This window comes from Pan paniscus, chromosome 15 (genome assembly GCF_029289425.2).
Source record: "Pan paniscus chromosome 15, NHGRI_mPanPan1-v2.0_pri, whole genome shotgun sequence".
Classification (NCBI taxonomy): domain Eukaryota; kingdom Metazoa; phylum Chordata; class Mammalia; order Primates; family Hominidae; genus Pan; species Pan paniscus.
Genome location: NC_073264.2, coordinates 3,232,102 through 3,251,469, shown reverse-complemented (window position 1 = coordinate 3,251,469; position 19,368 = coordinate 3,232,102). Strand labels below are relative to the sequence as shown.

General features: G+C 35.5%; 1 long non-coding RNA gene across 7 annotated transcripts in view; it reads right to left on the bottom strand.

Moving 5' to 3' along the window:
* LOC134729036 (uncharacterized) overlaps positions 1-19,368 on the bottom strand; it is a 48,149-nt gene that overhangs the window by 17,765 nt on the left and 11,016 nt on the right. For 5 of the 7 annotated variants that reach the window (XR_010109875.1, XR_010109874.1, XR_010109872.1 and 2 more), the window contains exons 3-6: positions 8,971-9,096; positions 8,134-8,191; positions 3,858-3,959; positions 453-544 (exon numbers count right to left, since the gene is read on the bottom strand). This is a non-coding gene — a long non-coding RNA (uncharacterized LOC134729036). Of the gene's footprint in view, positions 1-452; positions 545-3,008; positions 3,056-3,857; positions 3,960-8,133; positions 8,192-8,970; positions 9,097-19,368 lie in introns of all 7 variants that reach the window. The other 2 variants (XR_010109870.1, XR_010109873.1) reach the window with 2 other exon arrangements.

Genomic DNA, 19,368 nt, shown 5'->3' with positions numbered 1-19,368 from the left:
GTCATGCTGGCTGGAGTCCCCTGTGTCCTGGCCATAGCACAGCCTTTGACTGGCATCAGGCCCATTCTATGAATGAATAGAGAGATTTACTAACCAGAGTGACTACCTTTGGGAGCTGGTAGGATGATTAGGAAAACTGAACCCTCAAGAAGAGAAAAGCATTGAGCTCAGTGCTCTGTCCTAGAGGCTACATTGTGTTGCCTCTTCTTGTCCATCAGTTTTCATTTTTTCAGACAGGGTCTTACTCTGTCACCCAGGCTGGAATGCAGTGGTGATCCGAGCTCACCGCAGCCTTGAACTCCTGGGCTCAATCCTCCTGTCTCAGCCTTCCGTGTAGCTGGGCCTACAGGCATGCATCACCATCCCCAGCTAATTAGGTAATTTATTTTGAAAGCACTTTGAGAAGCACTTCACTGTCAAATCTGTAGGTCTAAAAGGAAAATCATACATACACATAATTGATTTCACATTGTTTTACATTTCCTTAGTCTTCTTCTGGAATGTCATCTTTTTTCTTGGTTTCTCTTTCAGCACAGGATCTAATCTAGATATTGGAAAAGAGAATCCAATGGGTTATATGTTTATCTTCCACCTTCCCCACTTTACGCATCACATAAGAACATTCGAGATGATTTCTTATGCAGAAGAAAAAATTAACTGAGCAACAATATTCAGAAAAAGACAGGTTCTGGCTATGTGTTTTTACTTCATATATATAATCTATATGAGTAAGTGCTATCACATGCTTTCTCCACAGCCCTTGTGTCAGAAACACTACAGACAAAATTATTTCAGAAACACTTTACACATCAGATCCTGCTAGGCAATAAAGAAATCATTAATTTAATTTTGTCCGCCAAGTGAATACACTGGGATCAAATTATCCCTAGTAGACAAGTGTTCATTTGATCAGATTAAAAGCTTAATAGCTATTTTACATTGCACAGACTATTACCAAAGTATTAAATCTTTTAACATTACACAACTTGTTTTTAATTAATTGGAACCCACCTCTTTTACTAGCTTCTTATATCCTCCTAAGTTTGGATAGATGTTTACTATCACATGTCATAAGTTAATTAATCTGCATTCAACAATTAGGATCGCCCACAGAACAGGCAATTGGCAATGGTAAGGACTCAAGTCTCCTAAGGGATCTCTGTGGCCAGAGTCCAGTTCCAGGGCTGCTTAGAAAGTGATGACAAATAACGTGTTTGTGCCAATGACATCTTTGTGACAGTTTTGATTGGAGGGGTCCCAGACCTGAAAACATTCCCTGCTAGGGCCTGTAGCACAATGCTACCTTTAGTAAGAGGGGTCTGTGTTCTGGTAGACAAGGCAAGCTCATAAAGGTGAAGGGCTGACAGAGATTAGGACAGCCTGCAATTAAATGGTACAAAAAGAGTCCTAAATAATCACTGTTCAGAGCTTCCAAGTACTTGACTAACCAAAAAGACCCAGAAAACTTTGTATTTCATCTGAAAATTGCTTTAAATCATGAAAAATGCAATCTTTGTATAAGTATCTTTGTATCTTTGTATAAGTGCAAAGCACTGCACATATATTTGCAATTGTTGCCTTCAGTAACACTTTTGTGATGATATCCAGATGAAAAATAATTTAAACATGATACAATAAAATATAAATAAATAAAATTAAATGTAAGTCACAAACCCATCTGCATTTCCCCAATGACCTGTTTCCTGAGAAGCAATGTGCTATGAAATACTGAGAGTGGCCTCTGGAGTCAGCTGGGCCTGGGTGCACATCCTGTCTTACCACACCTTGAAATCACTGTGATTTCCATGAACTGACTGACAAAAACCACGAGGATGTAAGGAGGGTCAGAGGCTGTCTTCCTGTCTGTAAGGCTGAGTTCACATCCACCTCACAGGAGCATTATGGAAATTCAAGACTACAACGCATGTGCCGGATGCATGCAACGAAAAAATATAACATTTCACTTCTCTAACTGTAAGAAAATACCTACATTTTAGATTGAAATTGTTTGAGATTTAGATTTGAAAGTATCTGAAATCAAGACTATTCTAAAAAGAAAATCAAACATATGACCGGAAATCTAACATGAAGCACATACAGAGAATTGATAGATGCTTTTAAATTACATTGGTAGTAGAGAAAAATGTAACATAAATTTTTATGCTCTAATTATAAGAATGAAGGGCATTTTAGAAAAGGCATTTGCCCCCTCTCTTAGAGCCTTCCACTCTGGCCCCCACAATGCCTTACAGAGCAAATCTGGGTCAGACTGGATGCAACCTGTGATTCCCAACAGAGGCAAACAAAGTAAGGTTCTGGATGGTCAGTACTGGGATGGAATGCCAAGACACAGAAAAGCCATGTGTCAAGAAGGGGGGAGTTATTCTTTAGACACATCCTGGTATATGTTTATCATTAAAGATCAGTGCCTTTGCTCAGTACTGCGATGGAATGCCAAGACACAGAAAAACCATGTGTCAAGAAGGGGGGAGTTGTTCCTTAGACACATCCTGGTATATGTATATCATTAAAGATCAGTGGCTTTTGTGAGTCTAAAAAATTAATCCTTAAATGTTTTCATCAAGTTCCAGTTAACTACCTGATTTATCTAGGTTATATTAACAGTATTATTTGGAATTTCACCTTGATATGAAGATGTCTGTGTAACTTTTACAATGATGTAAAACAAAGAGTAGGATTAGGGAGGGCACAGGCCACTGGTGCAATGGATAACACATCTGACTATGGATGAGGGAATTTAGCCTGGAATAAGGAACTTTTATTTCCAGCTTAGTGATGCACATGAATTTTAAAAATAAAATAAAAACCATGTTTTATGTGATTCATGTTTCTCCTAATGCAAAGAAGACAGGTACTATTAATAAAAATATTTTTAAAATGTAAGGGCTAAGGCCTCAGAAGTTCTGCTATGATTTTTTACGTTTCATAGAGTGATTATCATCACAGAAGCTCAAGCATTACATAAATACAAACACGTATACCCTGACCTGGTAATTCTGCTTCTGGAAATTTATCTTCAGGTCCACCCGCACATCTACAAATTGATGCATATTCAATGTTATGTACTGCAGCACTGTTTATAAGAGCAAAAGACTGAAAACAGCCTAAATTTCCATCTACAAAAGACTAAATAAATTAAGGTACATCCCTAAAATGGAATTTTGTGTGGCTGTTAAAAAAGAGAGAGAGAGAAAGAGAGGAAAAGCAAGACAAAGAGAAAACTTTCTACATTCAAACTAATAGTAGAAAACTCTCCAAGATACAATTTTAAGGAAAAAAAAATCAAAGTCGAGAAGACTATAGAGGAGGTTGTCTTTAGTGTAAAACAGTTGAAAATTATAAATATATTCATATGTTTATAGAGAAACTTTAGGAGGCTATAAAAAAACAAAACAAAGGGAACGAGGAACAGGAGCTGGGACACAGGTGAGTAAGATGCATGGCAGGCATGTATCTTAATCTTTATATGCTTTTATTTAAAAATGTTGGACCACGTGTACATGTTATCTATTTAAAAAATCAGATTTTAAAATACAAGCAAGAAAACAAGAAAATGAAAGCCTAAAAGGAGCATGTGGAACTACCAGAAAAATATACTAATCCATGGAGATAATGGCAAGGTAGTTCCTAGATGCACTGATTTCTCTAACATATTGTATAAACAAGCCATCAACTATGGGATTTATAATTTAAAATGAGTCTATTTGAAACACCACATTATAAAAAGCTATTAACTAAATCTTTAAAGTGACAGTAAATGATGACTTAACATTTTAAAGAGATACAGTCACATCGCATGTGTGAATGCAGTCATCTGTATAAAATGTCATCATTACCTTGATCATTTCTTCTTCTGCTGTTTTACTTTTTGCTTCTATGTCCCCTGCTTCATTGCATCTAATAAAGCAGCTATTTGAGGCCAACAAAGCCATTTTCCCCTAAGTGAAACAAAATAACAAAATAGCCATGAGGATACTTCTTGTGGAAGAAACATTAAGTGTTTAGACTGAATTAATTTTTCCTCCCTGATTTAAAAATCACAGAAAAGAACTTAGAGAAAAACCTGAAAAATATAATACAAGAACATATAGAAAAGGAAACCAAAATCACCTTTCATTTTACTATTCAAAGATTACCACAATAAACATTTGTAATGTATCTTCCTAGTAGGACTAAATTCTAATTAGATGAGGTAGGATTGCTTCCTTTCTGAAAGATCTACTGAAGATGAAACTGATTTAGTTCTGTTTGGAAAATTAACTTTAAAAACAGGAACATAATTATGAATGCACACTTTATTCAAATATTAACATTTTAAATAAAATTTATTTTCTTCACAATTAGAAAACATGAAAAGGTACATACAATACCTTTGGTGTTTTGAATTTAAGAATCAATGTCTGAGGGACTTTTGTGTGTGAAAATAAATATTCATATACATTTTTAGTTGTTTAATGTTTGATGTATTACACTGCTTTCTATTAAACAAAACTTTAAAAACTGATTTTCTTGTGTATCTAAATCTGGGTTACAAATTTTGTTAGCTTAACTCCCGTAACAAATATAATGTTTATTTATAACTTGTATTTGGTTGATTCTTTTGGAAAACTTGGAATACCATAACATTTAGACAAAATATTTATAAATACAATGATTACAAAATATGTTAACCTTATATCACATCCAGTTAAAAATGTGCTGATAACATGGATTTAATTTCTTAGACAAGTCCCAAGGGCTGGGTGGTCTCTCATCTGGATGGCTCCTGGTGAGCCCTGGAACATGGCGGTGTGGTCCAAGGCGATTTAAACCTGTGCCACAGATTATTCAGCTGAGTCCTTTTTGAAATAGAGTTTTAAGACCCTCTTTCATTTAAATTTAAATTTTTGAAACTTAGCGTCCTTCCTAAAAATAAAATGAAAAGAACTTTCCTAAAGTGTTGTATTATTAGTACTATCTAAGTCATTATCCTGGCCTTATGAAATATTGGCATTTTCTACTGCTGTAACTTTTATTAGAAACATCTCATCACAACTAGTAGGATCATCTCAAAGGGGTTGCAACACATTAACAGGTAATGAAATCAATGTAGTGTTTCCTAAACGGTATTGGGTGGGCTGGGGGGAAAAGGAATACACACAGACACACAGAGGAAGGGGTAAAAGAGAATAAGAAATATCAAGGTGCATAACACCTGGATAAGTAAGTATTGTTAAGTACAACTCTTGCTTCAGTTATGCATATGTGTGTGCTGGGCTGCAATGTAAAAATGCATTTCTCAATGGATTGGGTCAAAATAGTTTTCAAGTCACTGACTTAAGATATTATCCTAGGGGATGAAGAAATTAGTCTAAGTGATTACCTCTTTCTGGTGGGATGTTTGTTTAATCTGTCAACTTAGAAAACACTGCTGAGTTCCTATTTTCAGTTCATTATTGTATACTACCAAAGCTGCTACTCAAAGGCTGAGCTTATCTTCTATTTGCTTGTTCTGCGTGGTACCCACTGGTCCTTACTGTTTTTGATATAGTTATCTACTTTTTAAAGACAGTTTAGCACTCACATATTTTTTGTTCAATCTTTACTTCTCTCACAGAAAAAGGAAATCATGTATTCTGTATCAACAAAGATTTAACAAAACATCCATATACAACAACTGTCTACTTACTAAAATTAAGAATTAGTATATTATCTTTCTTTCTTATATTAAAACTATCTTTTCATACACTAATTTAAGCTTATGAACTGAAAGTCTTTTAGAGATAATTTACTTCAATGAACTATTATTATTTATATTTTATACACAAATTGTCACAACTTGTTCTTAGCTAGCTCCACTGTTCTCTTACAGTCTGTAATGTTTCTGAAAGCATCCATGATTTCTGCTACAAGGAACATACTTAGGAACTATTCTGTTTTCCTACTCTGTGACCTAAAATTGACTGGTTCTTCAGTGGAAATGAGATCCATATCTAGGCACTAATGGTACACAGAAATAATTGTGGGCAAAAGTACTAAAGCTATTTTTGTTGCACTATATTTTGAGATCTCTTTAAGGCTCTATGTTCTTACTGATTTATTCCTATTTAATGTATTATACTATTGCATCCTACTTTTTCTTTTTAAATATATTATGATTGACTGTTACAGACTTTCTGTTAAACTGACAGGAAGTTTTTATAAACAATAACAGCACTTATATTTTTAAAGGCTGGTTCCTATTGTTCTCTTGGTTCAACTGCATCTGAATGCCCAACAAGAAGCTCATCTGAATTTATACCAAGATATTTTCCATAGCCAGATTTCAGGGCAATTCTATACATTAATAAGATAGATAAAATTTAAAAACTGACAGAAAATTAATTATAGGACATCAAAACAGGACATGTGTATGTGTGGGGGTGTGTACATATCTAAAATTTCAGACTGGACATATTCCAAGTGTTCAGAAGATGCATGTGGCTGAGTGGTGACTCACGCCTGTAATCTCTGTGCTTTGGGAAGGCAATGGGAGAATTGCTTGAGGCAAGAAGTTCAAGATCAGCCTGGACATCATAGTGAGACCCCATTTCTACAAAAAATTTTAAAAGTTAGCTGGGCATGGTGGTGTGCACATGTAATACCAGCTACTTGGGAGGCTGATGCAGGAGGAGTGCTTGAGCCCAGAAATTTGAGGTTATAGTGAACTATGTTCACACCACTGCCCTCCAGCCTGGGTGACAGAGTGAGACTCTGTGCCTTCAAAAAAAAAAAAAAAAAAAAAAGCTACATGTGACTAGTTGTTGCTATATTGGACAGTGCAGTTTTAAATTTAGTTTCATATTTTGCTTTTTTAATATAAACATTGTACCTTATATATTACATAATAAATATTTTCAAAATTCGTCATTCTTCAATTATACCTCTTTAGTTATGAACTTCAATAATTACTAAAACTTTATGTCATTAAACTGTTTTCCAGAAAATGCTGCTTCCATTTACATTCTTACCTCAAATTAACAGAGCACGTTTTGTATCATGGATTTTTTTTTAAACATTATGACTCTAAAAAAATACTTGAAAACGTGATATGGAAAAAACAGTATCCTATTAATTTGCATTTTAGTAGTTAACTAGAATAACAATTGTTTTTCTTTTCCTTTCCTTTTTAGTTTTTAGATTATCTGGTAATGTGCCTTGTCCACTTTTCTATTCAGATCTGATTGTTCGCAATTTTTCTACTGGGGTCTTCAGTGCTATGAATTTTATACAAGATACACATGAAGAGTAAGAACTCACTGCCTATTAAGATTGTTGTAAATATTTTCCTCATTTGTCAGTTAATTTTCTTTATATTCCTTTTTTGTTTATAATTGTAAAGCAGTTTAAAACTATTGAATTTTTTCTTCCTCTGCTTTTATTCTTTGTCTTTCACCCTACTTATCTGACTTCCAAAGAAAGTACAGAAATAATCATCTTAATGTGATTTTTTAAAATTATGATTTCTTTTACCTTACCAAGAATCTCCTTGGATGCCAGAATTGACTTTTACTCCTTTATACGTTAATGATTATATAACAGAAATCATTATCATGTCGATGTAACCAATTACTAAAATATGTAAATTCACTTTCAGTATCTTTTACCCAAAGAATCATTCTATACTTCTGCACAAGGTGAGAATAAAAAAGGCTACTTTATAAAATGACTGTAAAAATAGTGAGTAAAAATATTCTTTTGGTCGTTATGATGCTGTAACATTCTCTGCTGGTTTCAACAATATTCCTTTTTTTAGTCTTCCTGTTTGTCTTTAGACTTCCAAACAGTGAGTTTAAATATCATAGCAACAGTGAACCAGGTTTTGCACTATTTGATTTATTTTTTAATCTATCTTACTTGGTGTGTGAAATTATTAATCTTCATTTTTTAACTTACATATCTTTTTTCCAGCCTAGCATTATATATTGATAGGAAATCCACTAAAAGTAGATCACAAAATCTACTTTTCAAAAAAGCTATTTCGTTTTTTATATCAAAATTACTGTGGGCTTAAGACAGATACTAAAATTTTTAATGAATACAATTAAATTTTTAAAATAACTGGTTACTAATTATATTACAACATAAGCTCACCTGGAATCAGATAATTTGACAGCCATAAACTGCTCTGGAGGACTAGGGCCCTCATCAACTATTGGAGAAAAAACATTTGAAAATAAATTTGACATTTGCTATAAATATAAAGACATTATTTTGCTTTAAAAAATGTGGCTATTTTCTTCCGCAATTAAATGTAAGAATATTCAGATATACTGATGTCACTGTAATACTGTATCTTTGGAATCAAGATCTACTTTACCTTCTTGTAACTACAGTGCTAATTTTATACACTGAGTAAGACAGGGTGATATAATGCTTATTTAATAACTTTCAAGATAGCTTATCTTTATGTTTTAAAATACAGTCATAAATAAGCACTTATTTAAAAAAGCTAAACGCTTTCATTTATTCAATGGATGGCCTTGCTGACCAAATGATACTGCTTTTTACCTTCTAATTACTTCATATCTCATTAGTGCTTCCTCTGATGGGCTAAAGAAAATGAGGAAACTTCAAATTGTTAAATGCACCCAGGTTAGTTTTGGTAATAGGTCTGAATAAAAAAGAAATTCAAATATGTTTGACTCAAGTAGGTTTTCTTTTTTCTTTCCACTTACTATTTTAATTATTCATATTGTTTTGATTTCCAAAGATACTCTTATGGAACTATATGGAATGTTTTCAAATGCTTATATTAGAAAGAGGGACTTCCCAATGGCTGGTAAATATTAAGGAATTAAAAAAAGGAAGAGTCAAATGCAATGGTTCCATTTCTTTGGAAAATGTTTGAGACTAGTTAGAGTTTGGCCTGAGTGAATGAATGTCCTAAAATCTACACTTGTGGCAGGATCTTCCCTTCCAGACACAAACCTTCTTTGTGTGGAGCTCCCAGGGTAAAAAGACCATTGTCGAGTGCATATATATAGGTTCCCTCATCCATTTCAATGGCTATGGTTCCTGAAATTCCACCAAAGTTTGTTACCGTCCACCAGATTCCTAAAAAATAAAATTGATATTTCAACTTTACATTTTAGTTTTGACACAGAGTTCTTTGTTATTATAACTTAGTTTTTAAAACTTTTTATTTTGCAGTCATAAGAAATACTACAAAGATCTCACATATCCTTCACTCACTTTGTCTCAATGATGACATCCTGCATAAGTATCATACATTGTTAGAATCAGGAAACTGACATTGATATAATCCATGAAGCTTATTCAGATTTCACCAGTTTTACATGTACTTGTTTGCATGTATGTGCACAGATTCATGTGACTACCAGCACAGTCAGGATTAGGTTTTTAAAATACACAATAGCAACATACAGCCAGGCATGGGGGTGCATGCCTGTAATCCCAGCTACTTGGGGAGCTGTGAAAGAGGATCACTTGAGCCCAGGAGTTCAAGGTTATAGTGAGCTATGATCACGCCACTGCACTCTAGCCTGAGAGACAGAACAAGATCCTGTCTCAAAAAAAGACCAAAACAAAACAAAAGGCAACATGTGAGGGTACAAAGTGATATATGGAGAACGGTCTCTCTCATGATAGACCCCAGCCATCTATTCATGCCTGCTTTCCCGAGGCAATGCCTATCATAATGCTTCTTAAAAATGCCTCTACAGGAAGACTTTCTAGCATAGTAATCTTTTTTTTTTTTTTGAGATGGAGTCTTGCTCTGTCACCCAGACTGGAGTGCAGTGAGGCAGTCTTGGCTCACTGCAACCTCCACCTCCTGGGTTCAAAGAATTCTCTGCCTCATCTTCCCAAGTAGCTGCAGTTACAAGAGCCTGTCACCATGCCTAAATATTTTTTTTTGTATTTTTAGTAGAGACGGGGTTTCACCACATTGGCCAGGCTGGTCTTGAACTCCTGACCTCGTGATCCACCTGCCTCTGCCTCCCAAAGTGCTGGGATTACAGGTGTGAGCCACTGCACCCGGCCAGTAATCTTAACAACGATTTTAGATTGAAAGCAAAATGAGCAGAATCTATGTCTATGTATACTAATTTCCAATTTGCCAATAGAAATGTTAGACTCTAGCAACAATTATTTTAGCAGTTGTTATAAAAGTTTACATCTTAATGTTAAAAAATATCCTCAAACCTTCTCCTAAATTGTACTTTAACTAGAGTAGAAATGAGTCAATCATTAACTGGATATGACATATTAAGGAATTCTTGTTAATTTTACAAGGTCTGATAATGACATAGTATAATGTATAAAAGTAAACAACAAAACAGGTGATGAGAGAAAGACATACCACATTAAGAAATGTACATTTATGTACTTACGGGTAAAATGATGTAATATCTGTGATTTTACTTAAAATTTTCTTGTAAAAAACGTGTGTGGGGGGTGCATGTAAATGAAAGGAGATTGGCAAAATATTGATAATTAATGCTGGGGCCTGGGCACATGGGGGACTCATTATATTCTTCTATGTATGGATTAGTTTGGATATTTCCATAACGAAAAGGTTTTAAAGATTCAGTTAATTCCACTGCACAAAATTTTCTATTCAACTAAACATTTCATGCTTTTCATAATCAATTTTAAAATACATAAAATTTCAGCTAAAATGAAGTTGGACCCTTATCTAACACCAAACACAAAAAGTAACTTAAAATAGACCACAGACCTAAATGTAAGAGATAAAGTTACAAAACTTTTAGAAGAAATTGGAAAAGCTTCACGACAATGAATTTGGCAATGATTTCTTATATAGAACATCAAAGGCACAGGCAACAAAAGAAAACACAGACAAACTGGACTTCATCAGAATTAAAAACTTTTGTGCATCAAGAACCACTGTCAACAGAGTAAAAGGCAACCCAGAGAATGGAGAAAATATTTGTAAACTACATACAATATAAGGAATTAATATCCAGACTACATAGAGAACTCCAAAAAGACAAATACCAGAATTCAAAACTGGGCAAAGGATATACATGGACATTGCTCCAAAGATGATATACAAATGGCCAATAAGCACTCGAAAAGATGCTCAACATCACTAGTCACTAGGGAAATATAAATCAAAACCATAATGCAATACCACATCACACCCATTAGAATGCTATTATCAAAACAAACAAAAAACAGAAACCAAGAAAACCAGAAAAACAAATGTTGGGCAGGTTGTGGAGAAACTGAAACCCTGTGCAATGCTGGTGGGAAGGTAAAATGGTGCATGTATTTAAATGTCACTGAAGTGTACACATAAAAACAGAAAAACTGGCACATTCTCCTTGAAGAGGTCCTTCTTCAAGGAGAACTACAAACCACTCTTCAAGGAAATAAAAGAGGATATAAACAAATGGAAGAACATTCCATGCTCATGGGTAGGAAGAATCAATATCGTGAAAATGGCCATACTGCCCAAGGTAATTTACAGATTCAATGCCATCACCATCAAGCTGCCAATGACTTTCTTCACAGAATTGGAAAAAACTACTTTAAAGTTCATATGGAACCAAAAAAGATCCTGCATTGCCAAGTCAATCCTGAGCCAAAAGAACAAAGCTGGAGGCATCACACTACCTGACTTCAAACTATACTACAAGGCTACAGTAATGAAAACAGCATGGTACTGGTACCAAAACAGAGATATAGATCAATGGAACAGAACAGAGCCTTCAGAAATAACGCCATGTATCTACAACTATCTGATCTTTGACAAACCTGAGAAAAACAAGCAATAGGGAAAGGATTCCCTATTTAATAAATGGTGCTGGGAAAACTGGCTAGCCATATGTAGAAAGCTGAAAATGGATCCCTTCCTTATACCTTATACAAAAATCAATTCAAGATGGATTAAAGACTTAAACGTTAGACCTAAAACCATAAAAACCCTAGAAGAAAACCTAGGCATTACCATTCAGGACATAGGCATGGGCAAGGACTTCATGTCTAAAACACCAAAACCAATGGCAACAAAAAGCCAAAATTGACAAATGGGATCTAATGAAACTAAAGAGATTCTGCAAAGCAAAAGAAACTATCATCAGAGTGAACAGGCAACCTACAAAACGGGAGAAAATTTTTGCAACCTACTCATCTGACAAAGGGCTAATATCCAGAATCTACAGTGAACTCAAACAAATTTACAAGAAAAAACAAACAACCCCATCAAAAAGTGGGCGAAGGACATGAACAGACACTTCTCAAAAGAAGACATCTATGCAGCCAAAAAACACATGAAAAAATGCTTATCATCACTGGCCATCAGAGAAATGCAAATCAAAACCACAATGAGATACCATCTCACACCAGTTAGAATGGCGATCATTAAAAAGTCAGGAAACAGCAGGTGCTGGGGAGCATGTGGAGAAATAGGAACACTTTTACACTGTTGGTGGGACTGTAAACTAGTTCAACCATTGTGGAAGTCAGTGTGGCGATTCCTCAGGGATCTAGAACTAGAAATACCATTCGACCCAGCCATCCCATTACTGGGTATATACCCAAAGGACCATAAATCATGCTGCTATAAAGACACATGCACACGTATGTTTATTGTGGCATTATTCACAATAGCAAAGACTTGGAACCAATCCAAATGTCCAACAATGATAGACTGGATTAAGAAAATGTGGCACATATACACCATGGAATACTATGCAGCCATAAAAAATGATGAGTTCATGTCCTTTGTAGGGACATGGATGAAATTGGAAATCATCATTCTTAGTAAACTATCACAAGAACAAAAAACCAAACACCGCATATTCTCACTCATAGGTGGGAACTGAACAATGAGAACACATGGACACAGGAAGGGGAACATCACACTCTGGGGACGGTTGTGGGGTGGGTGGAGGGGGGAGGGATAGCATTGGGAGATATACCTAATGCTAGATGATGAGTTACTGGGTGCAGCACACCAGCATGGCACATGTATACATATGTAAGTAACCTGCACATTGTGCACTTGTACCCTAAAACTTAAAGTATAATTATAATAAAGAAAAAAAAAGAAAAACTGGCCAATTCTATATTCTGTATATTTTACCTCCACACACACACACAAAAACAATGGAGAAAAAGAAAATTAATCAAAATTAAAATTTCAGCTAAAGACGATTAGAAAGCAATAAAACTAATGACAATTTAGATGATTGAGTTATAGCTACAATTGTTTTCAGTAAAAGAAATAATGCTTTATTCAGAATCATTATGAACAGTGTGATGATTAGCAAGCCTTTCTTATAAATGTAACAGTTAATAATTTTAACTTAGTTTTATTTTGTATGTTCTATGCCACGTTCACCAAGTACACTTAATATTAAATAAAATCATTTAAATATAATATCTCATTAATGTTTTGCAAATGAAGAAGAAATTTCTGGCAGACAAGCTCCTCAAAATTTTCACACTCTGTCCAAGTAGGGAAATGATACAATAACATTACTTATAATATTGTCAACTGAAAAAGAAATTACTTTGAGCAGATGCCAGTATTTTTTCTCAATGGGATTTCAAAGAATAAGAAAGCTAAACACAGTATCATCAAGAATTAAATGTGAGCATTCTGTCTACTTTCTGCAAGTGGCCTACATTCAACCTTTGAAGGTATGCTTATATGTTTAGCGACTAAAAGTAACATAACATAATATTTAACGGTGCCACTCCGGGGTTTTAGCTGTGAAAAAGCAGTGGATCCTAAGAACAGTGGGCACTGAAGTTGCCTGTCTCTACGTCAGGTGACAGCTCAAGCTGTGTATATGCTGCAGACGCCCAAGCTGAATTTAAGAGAATCCACTCAAAAACATTACTTGCTATTTAGACACATGCTTAAAGTTATTTCCTTTTAAACCTTAGGCAGATGGTGAAATATTTCCGCTGTGTTGTCTCACAATGCATAACAAAGCTTTTCACATATTTTCACATAGTTGAGAATGTTCCCATATGTCTGGCATGCCTGTAATCCAGCACTTTGAGAGGTGGAAGCAGGAGAATCATTTAAGCCCAAGAGTTCAAAATCAGCCTAGGCAACAAAAGGAGACCCCCATCTGTACAAAAAAATTAAGAAATTAGCTGGGTATGGGGGTACAAGGCTGTGGTCCCAGCTACTCGGGAGTCCAAGGTGAGAGGACTGCTTGAGCCTACGAGGTCGAGGGTGCACCGAGCCATGATCATGTCACTGCACTCCAGCCTGAGCAACAAAGCAACAGCCTGTCTCAAAAAAAAAAAAAAAAAAAAAAAAAAAAAAAAAAAAAAAAAAAACTGGCCCGATGCACCAGTGTCATGGCTGATAAGATACTACCAGGGCACCCTCATTCTAGCATCAAGGCTGTGTGACAGCTCACCTCACATTCTGACTAACCCAGTGCTTCTGTGCTAAGGACCCCCTTAAATCTCTGCCTTCATTATGTGCTTGGCACAAAGGAATGATATATCTTAGATTTGGAAAGGGAATTTTCTTCCCCAATCTTACTGTAGTCTAAGTACTCTTCACAGACCTTCTATTAACCCATAGCTGACTTAGCTTTAGTTCCTGGGTAAATCAAATCTGTGTTTTGCAAACTACGATGTTGTAAGTTCAATTGCTTCTGAATCTAGCAGAGCTCAGTGAAAATCCTTGCTTACAGACAGGCTCATTTTTATTAATGTCACACATGGTACTCTCCATGTGAAAGACAGAGTTTCTTTCATCCTATTTACCAATCCCTTCAGATCCTTGTGAGGAACCAACAGAGGGGCTTTAAAAAATTAAAAGGTTTTTTTCTTTCCCTTCACAAATAGGCACTTGCTTACTTATACGGCAAGTTTAGAAAATCCACAATGCAAAAGAAGGTGGAAGGACAAAGAGAAAAAGATGCAGAAGGACTTCCTCTTCCAGCCAAGATGGACTTGCCCTCCCACCATGACCAACGAGAAAACTGAAACTGGATAGAATATTTGAGAAAACTGTTTTCGGGGACTGGAACACAGGCAGAACAGGACTGTGATATTTGAGAACAGGAAAACACAGGAGGCAAATCTCACACACACTTCTGTTTTCTGCCCAATGGCAGTTTCTTGACCACGCAGAGAGGTAGAGACCTCCAAAAATGAGGCAATGTCACTGTCACTAAGCTGAGAGTCTTGCAGTGCTAACATGTTTGGAGTTTATAGAATAAGGTACTGGAAAAGAGGGAACTACATACAGGTGAGGCCTCGGAATAGTATGCAAAAGTTCTCTGCAGGTCTGGGGCCAAGGGCTGGGGGGAGTGCATACAGTAGGCAGGCTCCACAAGGCCTCTGCAGAGTAGCTGGCACTTCTGAGGGCTGACTGGAGATGCCAGAGATCACACAAATTTGGGACACAGCAGAGTGGACAGAACTCACCAAGTATACTTAGAACATGTGGCTGAGGCCCATGAGGATGAGCCTTTCCTAGAGTAAGAGTCACTGTCTAAGTCTACAGGCAAAAACCTAATAAATAACCATGAACTAACAAAGGCCCGGCTTGACAGGAGAAAAAGGGTGGTCAAATAATTTAACTAGGCATCAAGACATTTAACAGAAATAAAGGTTAAAATGTTATGAAAATGAAAGACTGAATTTATAAGGAAGACTTAACAATCCTAAATGCGTACACATGACAGCTTCAAAATACTTTAAGCAAAAACTGCTCAAGTAGACAGATCTAGAATTACAGCTGGAGATTCTAACATAACTCTCATTACATTGTAGGATGAATAAAAAATCAGTAAGGACACAGATGTGCATAGTCACAAGCTCCACCAGTTGATCTAACTGACATCTAAAAAACACTGAACCGCCGGGTGCCATGGCTCACGCCCGTAATCCCAGCACTTTGGAAGGCCGAGGTGGGTGGGTCGCCTGAGGTCAGGAGTTTGAGACCAGCTTGGCCAACGTGGTGAAACCACGTCTCTATTAAAAATATTTTAAAAATTAGCCAGGCATGGTGGCAGGTGCCTGTAATTCCAGCTCCTCCGGAGGCTGAGGCAGGAGAATCACTTGAACCTGGGAGGCAGAGGCTGCAGTGAGCCGAGATTGTGCCACTGCACTCCAGCCTGCTGGGCAACAGAGCGAGAATTCGTCTCCAAAAAAAAAAAAAAAAAAACCCTGAACCAACATCTGCAGAATACACATTCTTTTCAAGTGTACGTAGAAATTCACTAAGAAAGTATGTTCTCCAACTATACTATAAATGAATTAGAAATCAGCAACCATAACATACCTATAATATCTCTATGTAGTAGAAATTAAAAATACACTTTTAAATAACTCAAGTGTCCATGAAAAGAAAAATCACAAGGAAAACTAGATAATATTTTGAATGGAATGAAAATGAAAGCAGAATGTGTTGACTATAACTAAAACTAAAGTGGAATGAAGAGATCTAACTCTCTTCTTCAGAAGCAATAAAACAAGAGCAAAGTAAACTGAAAATAAGTTAAAGGGAGGGGAAAAAAAGACTGAAAATACATGAAATAAAAAATGAAAAAAAGATAAAATAAGTAATACTGAAACAGGCTTGTCAAATCCTGAGGACTGCATGTGGCCCAGGCCAGCTTTGAATGCAGCCCAACACAAATTCATAAACTTTCTTGAAACATTATGAGATTTTTTTTTTTTTTTTTGGCTCATCAGCTTATCGTTAGTGTATTCTATGTGTGGCCCAAGACAATTCTTCTCCTTCGATTGTGGTCCAGGGAAGCTAAAAGATTGAATACCCCTGTAGTAAAAGATCATTAATGATCTAAAATAAATGATCTTATAAAGAATTTATAAACCTCCAGCTAGACTGACTGATCCAGGAAAAAATAGAAAAAACACAAATTGCCAATATGAAGAGACTGCAATACAGATTAGATTCTACAGACATTAAAAGGATATTAAAGGAATATTCTGAACAATTTTATGCCAATAAATCCAACAACTTGGATGAAATGAAATTTTCCTAAAAGACACAAGTTACCAAAACTGACAACAGAAAAATCTGAACATATCTCTTAAAATATCTTAATTCTCCCACAAAAAATTAAAACCAAACCAAACAAAACCCTCTAGGTTCAGATGACTTCACTGGTAAATCCTATCAAACATGTAAAGAAGAAATCATACCGATCTTACACAGCTATTTCCAAAAACAGGGAAGGAGACAGCACTTCCCATCTAATTTTATGACACCCAGTATCGCCTTGACACCAAAATCAAATAAAGCCATTACAAGAAAAGGATACAAAAGTTCAATATCTCCCATCAACACCAATATAGAAATCTTAAAAAAAAAAAAAAAAAAAACCTAGAAATCAAATCTAGCAATATCCCAAAAGGCAACGCACCACAACCAAGTGGGGTTTATCTCAGGGATGTAAAGTTAGTTTAAAAGTTGAAAATGAAACCAATGTAATTCATTGGCAAAATGAAGAAAGTTGTATAATCATCTCAGCAGACACAGAAAGAGGCATTTGACAGCATTAAACATTGTTATGATAAAAAACTCCCAAGAAACAAAGTTTAAAAGGAATGTCCTCATTTTGATAAAGGTTTTCTCTGTAGATCCTAGAGACACCATACCATATGGTGGACTACTGAAAGCTTTCTGCCTAAGCTTGGAAACAATGCAATTATGCCCATTCTCGTGACTTATGTTCAACACTATGGAAGTCCTGGGCAGTATAATAAACCAATAAAAAGCAAGACAAGACGTAAGGATCAGAAAGAAAGTAAAATGATAGTCACAGGAAACATAATTGCAAATTTCTTAGTATTCTATATAAACAAACCACTAGAAGTAATAAGTGAAACAGACTTATGAGACTACAAAGTCACTATACAAAAATCCATTGTATATCTACATACTGACAGCAGACAACTGGAAAATCAAATTCAAAAGTTCTACTGACAGTAGTGTAAAATTATAAAATACTTAAGAATAAATTTTTAAACAGGCATGCAAGACTGCTACATTGAAAATTATGAAATATTGAGGCCCAATATTAAGATGTTGATTCTCCCCCAAATGATCTAGACTCAATACAATTCTCCAAGAAAATCCAACAGGCCTCACTATAGAAATTAATAAACTAATAGTAAGTACAAAGTTGGAGGACACACACTACCTGATCTCAAGACTTCATGAAATTATAGCAATCAAGAGAAATATACCAAAAGAAAAACAGACAATCGATAGAACAGGGTCCAGAAATAGACCAATATATAGAAAGATAATTGATTTTTTATGAAGATATGAAACTGGATTAATGGAAAAAGGAAACACCAGTGGTGCTGGCACAAATGGCTATCAAGATGTTAAAAAAAAAAAAGTATATTTTGAAAACAAACTCACACCATGCCATAAATTAATTTGAGACTAAAGACAGATGTAATGTAAAAACTAAAACTATGATGCCTCTAAAAGACAACGTAGAATATTTTCCTGACTTTGGGGTAAGCAAAGATCTCTTAGATCAAAGAGATAAGGTAGTAACCATAAAAGAAAAAAATAAACTAAGCTTTATAAAAATTAACAGCTTCTGACCATCCTGGCTAACATGGTGAAACCCTGTGACTACTAAAAACACAAAAAATTAGCTGGGCGTGGTGGCAGGTGCCTGTAGTCCCAGCTACTTGGGAGGCTGAGGAAGGAGAATGGCATGAACCTGGGAGGTGGAGCTTGCAGTGAACCGAGATTGCGCCACTGCCCTCCAGCCTGGGCGACAGAGTGAGACTCCATCTCAAAAAAAAAAAAAAAAAAAAAAGCTGTCCATCCAAAAACCACCATTAAGAAACTGAAAAGGAAAAACTCAGACTGGGAGAAAAGACTGCCAACACCATCAACTTTTGGCAAGGGTGTAACTGGAGAACTAATTCATTCTTGGTGGAAGGGTAAAATGGCACAACCACTTTAGAAAATTTTTGGCAGTTTCTTATATAGTTAAACATTCACTTATCCTTTGACACAGCAATTCCACATCTACATATCTACCCTAGATATATACCCTAATTTTAGAATTGTTGATTTGCCATTTCAAAAGCAATGATTCTTCCAGAACATTAGTTTTATACCATTCCATATTTTATATATTTTTAAGCTTCCATAATTTATCAAGATTCAAAATGCAACTTGCCAAGTTTTAAAACAGAAAAAAAAAGTATGGAAACAGCTAAACGGAAAACAGGCTGGTTAAGTGTGTTTGGGTCAGTTTATTTCTAGTATCATTTACAGGCTACCCTGATATTGTATTTAAAATTTTCATTCATTTCAGAGTTCACAAAATAATGATTTTTCCTGTGAAGATACTTCGTTTA